The 11,232-nt window shown below is 31.1% G+C and overlaps 1 long non-coding RNA gene across 2 annotated transcripts; it reads left to right on the top strand.

Annotated features, from left to right (window-relative positions):
• The first annotated feature begins 7,784 nt into the window (after positions 1-7,784).
• LOC145135672 (uncharacterized) lies at positions 7,785-9,958 on the top strand. Of its 2 annotated transcripts, XR_013719954.1 has the most exons (4): positions 7,785-8,589; positions 8,699-8,856; positions 8,944-9,025; positions 9,140-9,958. It is a non-coding gene; the product is annotated as an uncharacterized LOC145135672 (long non-coding RNA). The 2 variants fall into 2 exon arrangements; XR_013719953.1 differs by having other exon boundaries at positions 7,785-8,856.
• Positions 9,959-11,232: the final 1,274 nt, after the last annotated feature.

Raw genomic sequence — 11,232 nt, forward strand, 5'->3', positions numbered from 1 at the left:
TTACGGTGAAGAGACATCCAATCCATACCGATAATAATGTCAAAACTCCCGATTGGCATTGCCGTTAAATTGACATGGAATGTATGGTCATTTACAGTTAGGAGACAATTACGTAATATTTCGGTGGTGCTTTCTATTTGACTGTTTTCTACTTCTACTTCGTATGCTACATCTAATTTACTAGACTTGTGATTTAATAGTTGTTTAAATGATAGGGTTATAAAACTTCTATCATCATCGGAGTCAAAGAGAATGGTAGCATATAAATTATTGATGAGGAACGTACTAGTAACCACCAAGGGATATTGTATAGCATCTATGTTCCCAATCATAAAAGCCCGACCATGAGCATTCCCATCACCTTTCTTCATCTTTTGTAAAATTCACTCGTAGTGCCCATTTTTTCCATATTCAAAACAAGCTCCTCCTCCACTTGAACCCGATCAATTACCCCTTTCCTGTACTGCTGCAACCAGTGTCGTGCCTCAGTAAAAATTTGCAGTATGACCTTTCTTGTTGCATGTGGCACAATGTAAAAATTCCCCCAATGTGGTGTTGGTTTCATTGGGCGCATAAAAGGCTTGTTACCGATGTAACACTTCTGTTGGGTTGGAACCGGGGCTGGTGTCACAACATACACTTTTTCAGTTTGTTGCTTTTTCTGCTGGTTATGATTTCCTCCATTGGATTTGCGCTTGTGGTGGTTGTTATTAACTTTTGGAGTTTCAACTTTTTCCACCATTAATCCTTGTTCAGTTTTGTTTTGATCAATTGCAGAGCTAGACGCTTAGCATTGAGGTATGTGGTAGGTTTTGACGAAAGTATCATCCCTTTTATTAGTGGTCCTAGACCCCATTATAGCGCTCCTCCTTCTTGCTTTTTGGGTTCACCATGTCGGGACAAAGGAGTGCAACGTCATTAAACCTTGTGGTGTAAGCTTTGACATCATAACCTTTCATTTTTAGGTTCCAAAGCTCATGCTCTAGACTCTGTACCTCCTCTCGGGGGCAGTACTCATATATTAAAAGTGCTTTCATATTTTCCCATGACATCGAGTTGGAAAATGAGACACCCAAAGTTTTCACATGGTTAGTCAACCATGTCAAGACTCCATCCATCTACGTGCATGCGACAAAATGCACTTTGCTACTCTCAGAGCAGTAGTAGATATCAAAAACAGCTTCAACCTTTTCAAACCAACGAGTTAAACCCATAACGCCTTCATTTCCATATAAGTTTCTTGGCTTGCAATATATGAAGTCCTTGTATGAACAAGTTCTTCTAGGCTCCTCTGGATGTAAGGGAAAAGTGCTTCCAAGCTCGTTTCCCAGTCCGTTCACTTCCACGAGTTGTCTTCCATCGTTCAAAATTGTAGTTGTAATGCATTATGATACTAGTTGTTCCAATTCTGTTGTAGTTTGAGGAAGTCCAGACTCGGGAGGTGGTGGAATTGGAGTGCTAAAAGTTGGCGTTTCAGTTACTGGAATCACAATCGGCCTTGTTGTTGGAAGGCCTCAGTGGGTTCGTCCAGTAGTTGGCGTTACTTCTGGGTGTAATCTGGTGTTTCTTCTTAGAGGCATTTTTTATTTCCTACTTCAGTTAGTTGTATATGTTAAGTTTCCGATGTTTTGTTAGTCCTTTCATAATGTTATTATTCACGAACACGATTCATGTAACGGTTCAACAAATTTTTAAACTTAATAATATATGTTTCATTATATTAAACATTAACATCCGATTACATTAGTCTTTACTATTTTCAAAATGTAAAGACTTACAATTAGTGGTACAAAGACCTAGTAACAAACAAACAAAGTTTACATATGCTTACATATCCTAATATATATCTGAAAAGTTTGTCACCAAAGTTTGCAAGTTTCTCAAAAACTTGCCCCATTCCTTTAATAAAACTTCATAAATTTGGCCACCGTGTGGGACATCTCATCATACTTTCCTTGTAATATTGTGTGTTTCACTTTTAATCTTTTGTGTTTCTCTTCTATTGTTGCATGTCCCTCCTCTACTCTGTGTGCTACTGAAAGGGCAATTTGGTTTTGAGTCTCCATACTAGTTACTCTCGAATTGCAATTCATCCAGTTGATGTGGTGGTAGTCCATCCTTTGATGGAGATTTTCTTGCGAGATCTGGTATTGTTATTGCCGTTGATCCATTTAAGCCATTTCTCCTTTCATTTGTACTGTTTTCCTTGCATAGTGCTCAACTCGTCACTGGCGTTCCATACTTGTCCATGTAAATGGGTGTTTTAATCGAACGGGAAAGACAAATCATCAATGTCTATATGTGGTGGGGGTGCAGCCCCCAATGCTTGTCTATTCTCAAATGTTCCTGTAGCCTTCCTTTCAGTCGCCCACTGGTTTACCCGGTTGCTTTCCTAAGTAGGTTGATCTATCCCCCCTTTGAGTGTAGGAGGATCTCCTACTAAACTTAAAAGTAGAGGGTTCCATGTCTGGGACTCAAATCCTGGCAATTTTTCTTTCGGCACGACAGTTTTAGAACCCAAGGAAAGAGCGAGTGGGAGTTGGTGGAGGTGAGGCGGATGATTCTTAATTGGTCACCATTATTACTTCGTCTACGTCATCCCCATCCATATCTTCTTTATAGTCCTCCTCAGGCCCCTCCATTTCTTTTTTCTGAATCCTACTTTGGATCTTCTTCAGGCTCGATCTCAACTAGGGGAATGGGTTGGTACACGACTGGATGGTTTAGGTAGTAAGGGTCTCCCGGTAGCACATGAAACATCGGCTCGTCTGCTGGTGGCATGATTGCTCTCCATAAATCATCCATCTAAACGAAGAACTTTCAAGTATTTTAGTATATCAAATATGGTACGCATATTTTATACACATATTAAAGAACATTTTAATTATTTACATTTATTGATTTGTGATCGTATTTTAAGTTTCTTAAATCACCAAGATTTTAGTTTATCAACTAATTCGTTTAAGTTGGATAATGCATGAGGCCCGACCAAAATAAAACTTAGGTGCACAAGCTAGGTTTAGTTTTGGTATGAAATATGTCTTATGAAACCTAATTGAGTATTTGATTTAAATCCTTGTGTTTAAGTTTATTTAATTTTATTAGATTCCTATAAAGTTTTTGGTTCAAAAAGTTTTATTTTTAATTGTAGAGTAAGGATATACCTAGACCTACTAGAGCAAGCCATAGACTATAGTTGTATTTTTATTAAAAAGAAGATACTAAGTTCTCTATAGTCGCTAGCTCTGAATCTGTCACACCCCGACCGACGGCGGAAACGTCGGGGTGGTGACGTTACAATTGGATCACATTTAACCACATATATTGAACACTTAACATATTTAAATCAATATATTACAAACTTTTAAGTTTGAAAACGAAATTACATCATCATAATTCAAACACACAACGATAATATAAAACATGTCAAGTTTACCGCAAAAGAGAGGAAATATAATTTTCTTAGAACCGATGTCCTACCTCCGGCTTCTTAGTTACTCGAGAATACACATTTTTTAAATACATGAATAAAAATTGTTGGTGAGTTCCACATGTTTTGACTCCGTGCGTTTTATAAAAAGAAATCTTTATAAAATATAGAATGTTTAAACGGAAAAGTTTGTGCAAAAACATATCCAACAATGTTACCGATATGATTCGTATGAGACCCGATACTTGTAATCCAACACAAGTATTCATGTTAATTTACTTATAATAAATAAGTAAAAATTAACATATTTTCGTGAAGTGCAATATTAAGTGTTTATTTTATATAAATAATCACTAACAATTTGTTTAACATTCTACATGTGAATCTTTATACTACAAACAACCTTATCTTAGTCTGTATTAGTATTTTTGTATCCGGGATTTGTGGAACAATAACCGAACTATATGACTTGAACCCGCCTCCGTGAAGCACAATGAAAAACGTTTGGTGCTTGTTGTCCTAACGAAGCTTCATCGACGTCGTGATAAAAAGAGTAAAATAAAAACAAGAAGTTGTCGTCAAATTTTGTTTCGACAAATGATAGTTGTAGCTAGCAACCTCAGATGGGGGTGTTAACCCGTATAGATCTATACACACTTTCTTCGCTCACAAAAGATTAATTGTTATTACAGAGGACTTCACTAAGTTGGTGTCTTAGTTTGATGAATGAGAAACTTCCACAACAATCCCACGTTTTAGTTACAATTCCCAATTGTTTATGTTCGGAAACTTGTTTTAAAAGTTGAATTACTTTTAAAGTAAATCAAAATTGTTTCATATCCAAATTTTGACAGCACCCCGACTCTAAGTAACCATAACCAACACATTTCTAATCATTTATACCATAAGACTTTTGACATGATCATTTTATGAACAACTTATTATAATTAACATCTTTATGTCCCTAAAGTGTGTAAATTGAACAATATCATAAGTTGTGTTTCTCTTATCTACAACAAGTCTTTATTTATGTATTTAAACACTTATAATCACTTATAAGTTTTTATGAAATGTTTGATTTAAGATCATAAGTTTTCATGACATATTTGATGGTTTTTCATGCACTAACTATAAATAAGAGTATTATTTGACACAAACGTTTTCATGTAAAACACAAAGTTACCACAACACCAATATGGCATCAAATATATATATATATATATATATATATATATATATATATATATATATATATATATATATAATAAAACACAAAAGTTTCAGTGACGTTGTTGTTAACTCATATATAATAAATCTTATAATACGTTGGTATAAACATTGTTTTTTTAATTATATGATAACGTAGACATCTTTTAAAATTCTATAATCTCAATTGTCTCGATGGCTTCTTCCTGCAGGTTACTTGTGAATAAAATTAAATATAATATATAGTTTAATGATTTTTATTGTTGTTGTTATGATTAATTAATTTTAAAAAGTTTATTTGTTTTAGATTTTAATTTATATCATTGTAATTATTCAAAACATCAAACATTGTTTTTGTTTTTAAAGGTAACAATATAATGTTTGTATATAATGTTACTTTTAACTATTATTATTGTAAGTTATTTATAATAACGTATTTGGAAACTCTTAATTATTTTAATTTGGTTTTCGAAATTTAACATTTTATAAATTTATTTGATGAATATTGTTAGTTTCTTTGATTGTAATTATTTAAAATAACAAACATTGTTTTTGTTTTCAAAGATAACATTATAATTTTTTATATAGTGTTGTTTTTAACTATTCTTATTATAAATTATTTTTAAGCTACTTATTTGAAAATTCTTAATGATTATAAAAAATAGTTATATATATATTTTTTGTTAATTTAGGATTACAATTTAGGTTTAACACTATAATTTATAATTTTTAACTATTTATAAATTAGCCTCTCGATTATTTTTCAATTTTAACTGAAATTTTGATTTAAGTTAACTGTCTAACATTAAATTGAAATTAATAATTTAACTATTTTGCATAAAATCATAAATTATACAAAAGTTGTAACTTTAAAACGACAATTGCTCACATACGACAACATATTTAAACTAATAAGTTAACTATATTATATTAAAAAGTTAAAGTCATAATTTTATAAATATAAGTAAAGTATGATATTTTAATATTGTAGTTTAGTTAATTTATGATTAAAATTTAGTTTTTACATTAATTTAACATTATTAACCAATTTATAATAATTATTAGAAAGAAATAGAAAAGTCATGGGGGTTTCAAATGCATGTGGTGCAAGTAAAAATGTCTCTTTTATAAGTATACTAGACGAATTCCCCCACGTTGCACGGCAGAGGTTAAAAATATATTATTAGAATACTGAAAAATATATATTTATAATGGTTTTGTTATTGACATTAACTTTGACATAATATTTTTATACTAACTTATATATATATATATATATATATATATATATATATATATATATATATAGAGAGAGAGAGAGTAAATTACACAAATGGTCCCTATGGTTTGGGGTAATTTGTGCGTTTGGTCCCTAACTTATTTTTTGAACTCGGAAAGTCCCTATTGTTTGTTTTTGTTACACGCTTGGTCCCTACTGTTTGTTTTTGTTACGCGCTTGGTCCCCGTCTTACCTAAAAAGACTATTATTTAAATAGGGAAAAATGGTGGGGTAGGGAAGGTAAGGTGAGAGGAGTGGGGTTAGGGGTGTGTTTATTTAAATAAATTAAAAAATAAAGGGCAAAATAGTCTTTTTAGGTATGACAATGACCAAGTGCGTAACAAAAAACAAACAGTAGGGGCCTTCCGAGTTAAAAAATAAGTTAGGGACCAAATGTGCAAATTACCCTAAACCATAGGGACCATTCGTGTAATTTACTCATATATATAATCTCAACTATTTTGAACAATAATATTCATTGACATCAACCCACCTTTCTAATTAATAGAATTAAATATAATAATCTATTTAATATTATTTTTAACAATTGTTATGATTGATTAATTTATATTTTTACTTATGCAATTATTTTTTAATTTCATTAATGATGTTCATTTAAAATACAATTATTTATACCTAACGTTATATAATTTATAATTTGATGTAATTATCATTTAAAATTATTGTTCATTAATTTTAAACTACTTATTATTATTTATAAGTTAAAGAAGACTTTTAAGAAACACTTAATATTATTATTCAAATATGAAACATATACTAAATAATAAAGCGATAAGATTGACAATTTGCATTTCAAAAGAGACTTGCATGGATAATATGACATATCTATGATTTTTATAATTTGATTTTATTATTTATAACTATTGTTCGTTAATTTTAAAACCACTTGTTATTATTAATAAGTGAAAGAAAACTTTTAAAAAGCACTTATTATTATACTTAAAATGTTAAATATATACTAAAATATAAAGTGATAAGATAAACAATTTGTATTTTTAGAGAGACTTACATGGATAATATGGATAATATGACATATCTATGATTTTTAATTAATTATTGCTTTGAAGCAACACAAACATACATACATATATATAATATTTAATTAAATTTTATTTATATCACAGTCCATAACATATGATCGATAACATGAAACTAATCTAATTTACATTAAAATTTCAACCACAACATACAATGATTGTTTTAAAAGAATACCTAAAGCAATAAAAATAAAATAAAATAAAAAGAATTAATATATAACAAACTTACAAATTAAAAACTTTAACATAATAACATGACTCGAAAAATGGTCAAAAGCCCTCAAACCAACACAAAAACCTTTAAACTTATTTTCTTTGTGAATTTTGTATGTGATTGGTATTTGTGTGTCTACTCAAAGAGATTGACCTTTTATAGTAGACTATCCATTAACTGTAAAATAATAATTATTACATTTAGTTTATATAAAATTATAATTAATTTGAACAACTGATAAAATAATGCTTATTAAAATCAAATCATTTAATGATCTCTACTCATGTTTTACGTGTGTATAATATTAGTTATATTTGTCAACTATTTTAATTTACTACTGTTATGATTTATTAATTTAAAAAAAAATTGACGGTGTTTTAATTTCATCATGATGATTATTTAAATTATCAACAACTGTTTGTAATCTAACATAGTTTAATTTATAAGTTTCTATTATTTTTAACTATTATTTATACTAATATTAATTTTGAGTTCCTTAGGTAACAGTTCCATGTTGTAATTGGTGGACATTTTAATTTTTTTTAGTGAAAGGGGTTTTTTTCGGTGGTTGTCTTTTTGTTTATCTGGTCGGCTGTTATTGGTTCCACCGTTTATGCTATACACGTTCTTGCCTACTCTCATCCTCCGATGTCAACGTCTCCATTCCACCGCCATTGCATCCAATCAGATAAACCTTCCCACCGCTTCTTTTTTCTTCTACATTCCTTCAATGCAATTCATACCCTTCTCCTTCCACAGTTAATCCTGCACCGACTGTTCATCGGGTAACTCTTAACCCAATCTTGATTCCTTTCTTTCTTCACCGACTCGGAGCGATCATCTTCTTATCTGCTATTAACCCTATATCCACCCACTCAGACCGATCATCTACTCATCTGCTGGGTCACCACCTCTCCTGCTACCGAACCTTGAGCATGCCGGTTGTGGAAACATATTATTCTCTCGACCCCTAAATCGCCTCTCCGCCTTGCGGTTTTGCTCCTTCTACCTTTCAATAGCACAAGCCTACCTGCGCTCATTCTTAAACGAACGATGAAGGTGCTTTGTCGGTGTTACCAGAACTGTCGGCATCAGCAAAAACCGTGATATTCCAGTCGTTTTCCCTCTACTGCTCCACTGTGGATTCTTGATTTGAGTTTTGGGGAATCCAAAGACGAAGACCAACAGATGAGCGTGCACCTACTTTACGTCTTTCTATTATATTTCAGATTTTTATTATTTCTATTACTAATGGTTATAAAATTCTTGAATATTTATAGTGTATACTATGAACCGAACTACAAAGTAAGAATAAAATCATTGCAAAGGTATGATATCTATTTATAATTTTGGTAAAATGCTTGCTTCTTAAGCTTTAGGTCATCTGGTCCCAACAATTCTGGTAAGTGTGCATGTTCTCCTTCTTATGGGTAGCATCAATTAAGTGTAGGTTTATGTGTTACAACTGTGAGAATGTGCTCTTCTTTCTGGTACTTTTTTTTTTTTTGTAGAAACTGCAAATTGCTGGGTTCATTTTGCGTGCGGGAATATTAGTAGATACCATGTTAACTCAACTCAATCCATTGCAATCTCCACTTAATTCTTACAAGAAAGATTTTGATCAAAACTCAGGTTTGCACTATACTTGCGGTGGGAAGTAAGATGAAAGGTGAGTGTAGTGTATATCATTGGTTTTTATTTATGTATATGAACTGAATTTCAGTATTTTGTTGCTTCAAAATTGAGCTTCTAATAGAAACTGTTGTACCGGTTATAAGGCTGAACTCTATGAGATACATGCCTGTAAGGCGTTCGATGAAATGCCTAAGCCAATTAAGGTATCTACTTTACTTTACCTCATTTATTACTTTGTTATATTTCATTTCGATTATCATAATTTCAAAATGTTTTTTAATTATTTCTTTAAGATTTGTAAATGTTTTATATTTTAGGATCTTGCATTTGACCTATCTTTATCCGCATTGATGGGAAAGCTTCTTGCACATCCAATTGTGAGTATTTTCAACTTTCTAAATTGTCACATAATGTCGTTTTCCTGCAAAATGTGGGACATTTCCTAAATGTTATTGTTTGGGTCACTACGATTGACTATTAGAGAATTGTTTATCTGTCCCCCATGAGTTCCTAACAAGCGAATAGTCCTTCCCATTTTCGGAACCATATCGCACCACAACAATAAAATGGGGCCGTAGATACTCACTTTTGTCGCGTGAAGTTATTCAGTTGAGAAGGATTCGTGAGGTTTTTGGTTCCACCCAAGCGTGAGATTTGAGTACTTTTTGGGATGTCTTAACACATACAGACATATATTTACAAATAAGTTAGACTTTTATCAAGCCTTAACTCACTTAAAACAAGTGAGTTTATGACAAAAGGAAAGAGTAAAATCAAGAAATTACCTAAATTTTACTTGGATCTAAAGTATGTTGCCAAAAGGAGCATGAAACACAAGCTTTATAAAGGATGAAAGGTAAATTTGTTTGGGGTTTAAAGTACTTGAAAACAACAATTTATGGGCTGCTATGATTCTAAAAATGGGCAACAAAGTGGAAGACTTTTATGGGTTGTTTTGATGCTCGAAAACAGCCACTGTTTTTGGGTGGTTGCTGTCTCGAAATTTCCAACAAAAAAGAAAGAAAAAGAGTGGTTTAGCTACTGTTTTGAGTACCCATTTTTGGTGCATCAAAACCACTAACTGTTTTGAGTGGTTTAGCTACGATTAATCGCCGATTAATCCTGATTTCTGCAACCATGATATATATATATATATATATATATATATATATATATATATATATATATATATATATATATATATATAATAGCATTGTAGTTTTTATGTATTGGAAATTAAATGTTTATATTTGATTCTTTTATTTATAAGCATTTGGGTACATTTTAATTATGCCTCATAATAATCTATTTTATATTTTCATAAATTAAATATAAGAATGATTGACCAAGGTATAATTTTGTGATATTTAACTGCTTGAAAAATATCGTTAACCACGTTCCGTTGTTTTGGTTTGTGTAATTGTCAAATTTCGATCCCTCGCAACTATTAGACACAAGTTTGAATATAGAATTTAAATTACTCATAAACCGGAGACATGTTGAAATAATAATTAAATTTCGTGTTTGAATGACGTTATTTGCTAGATATCACGAACCGTTTTAGTTCGGAATAATACGTCGTAATATTTATCAATAGTCACTAGTTTTATTTTCACAATACCATTTCTAAAAAAACGTGTTAAATTTCTCAAACCATTTTTGATATTGGTTGAATTGGAATCAGGCCGAGTGTGCTCTCATGACGTAACTAAGGGCCGGTCACGACGTGAGACTCAATGGTGGACAATATTGGTTGTTGACTTTGACTTTAACCGTTAACTTTTGGTATGGATTGAATTTTGGTCAAATTTCTATTTTTAGAAGGTAGACTTAAGTTTTACCTTGTGTGGGTTATTTGGAGGTGTTTGACACTCAATCGTTGGCTGGGAGAGAATTGTTAGATGTGGACCGAATGACATTGAGTTGAGTTTTTAGCCCATTAACTACCTTATGGACTACCGGTAAATCACAACCTTATGGGCTACTTGTAAATATTCTCCCCCTATTATTGCAAAGCGGGTTGCTAGATGGGCGAAATGGGAACCTATTTTTATATAGTCAAAATAAAAAAGCTTGATATTAAAATAAAGAATAAAATGAATTGAGACATGTTAAAGAAAATGGGTAATAAATAATTTTATTGGTTGAAACAAAAGAAAACACATGTGTTAATTAATCTCTGGGCCATGTCAAGAAAATGGATTAGAAAAAATATATTTGGTAATGATAACTATTAAATATTAATGTCACTTAAAAACAATATAAACAATATGATTATTTATGCGTATATGAAACATATTTTAATTAAATATTTATAGTTCAATGTTATATAAATTTACAATTAAAAAAATGATTTTATGTATAGTTTTTAAATATTTATATAAACTAATTTATCCCGGGTGGTGTAATT

This window comes from Lactuca virosa, chromosome 9 (genome assembly GCF_052849685.1).
Source record: "Lactuca virosa cultivar CGN04683 chromosome 9, Lactuca_virosa_CGN04683_v6, whole genome shotgun sequence".
Lineage (NCBI taxonomy): Eukaryota > Viridiplantae > Streptophyta > Magnoliopsida > Asterales > Asteraceae > Lactuca > Lactuca virosa.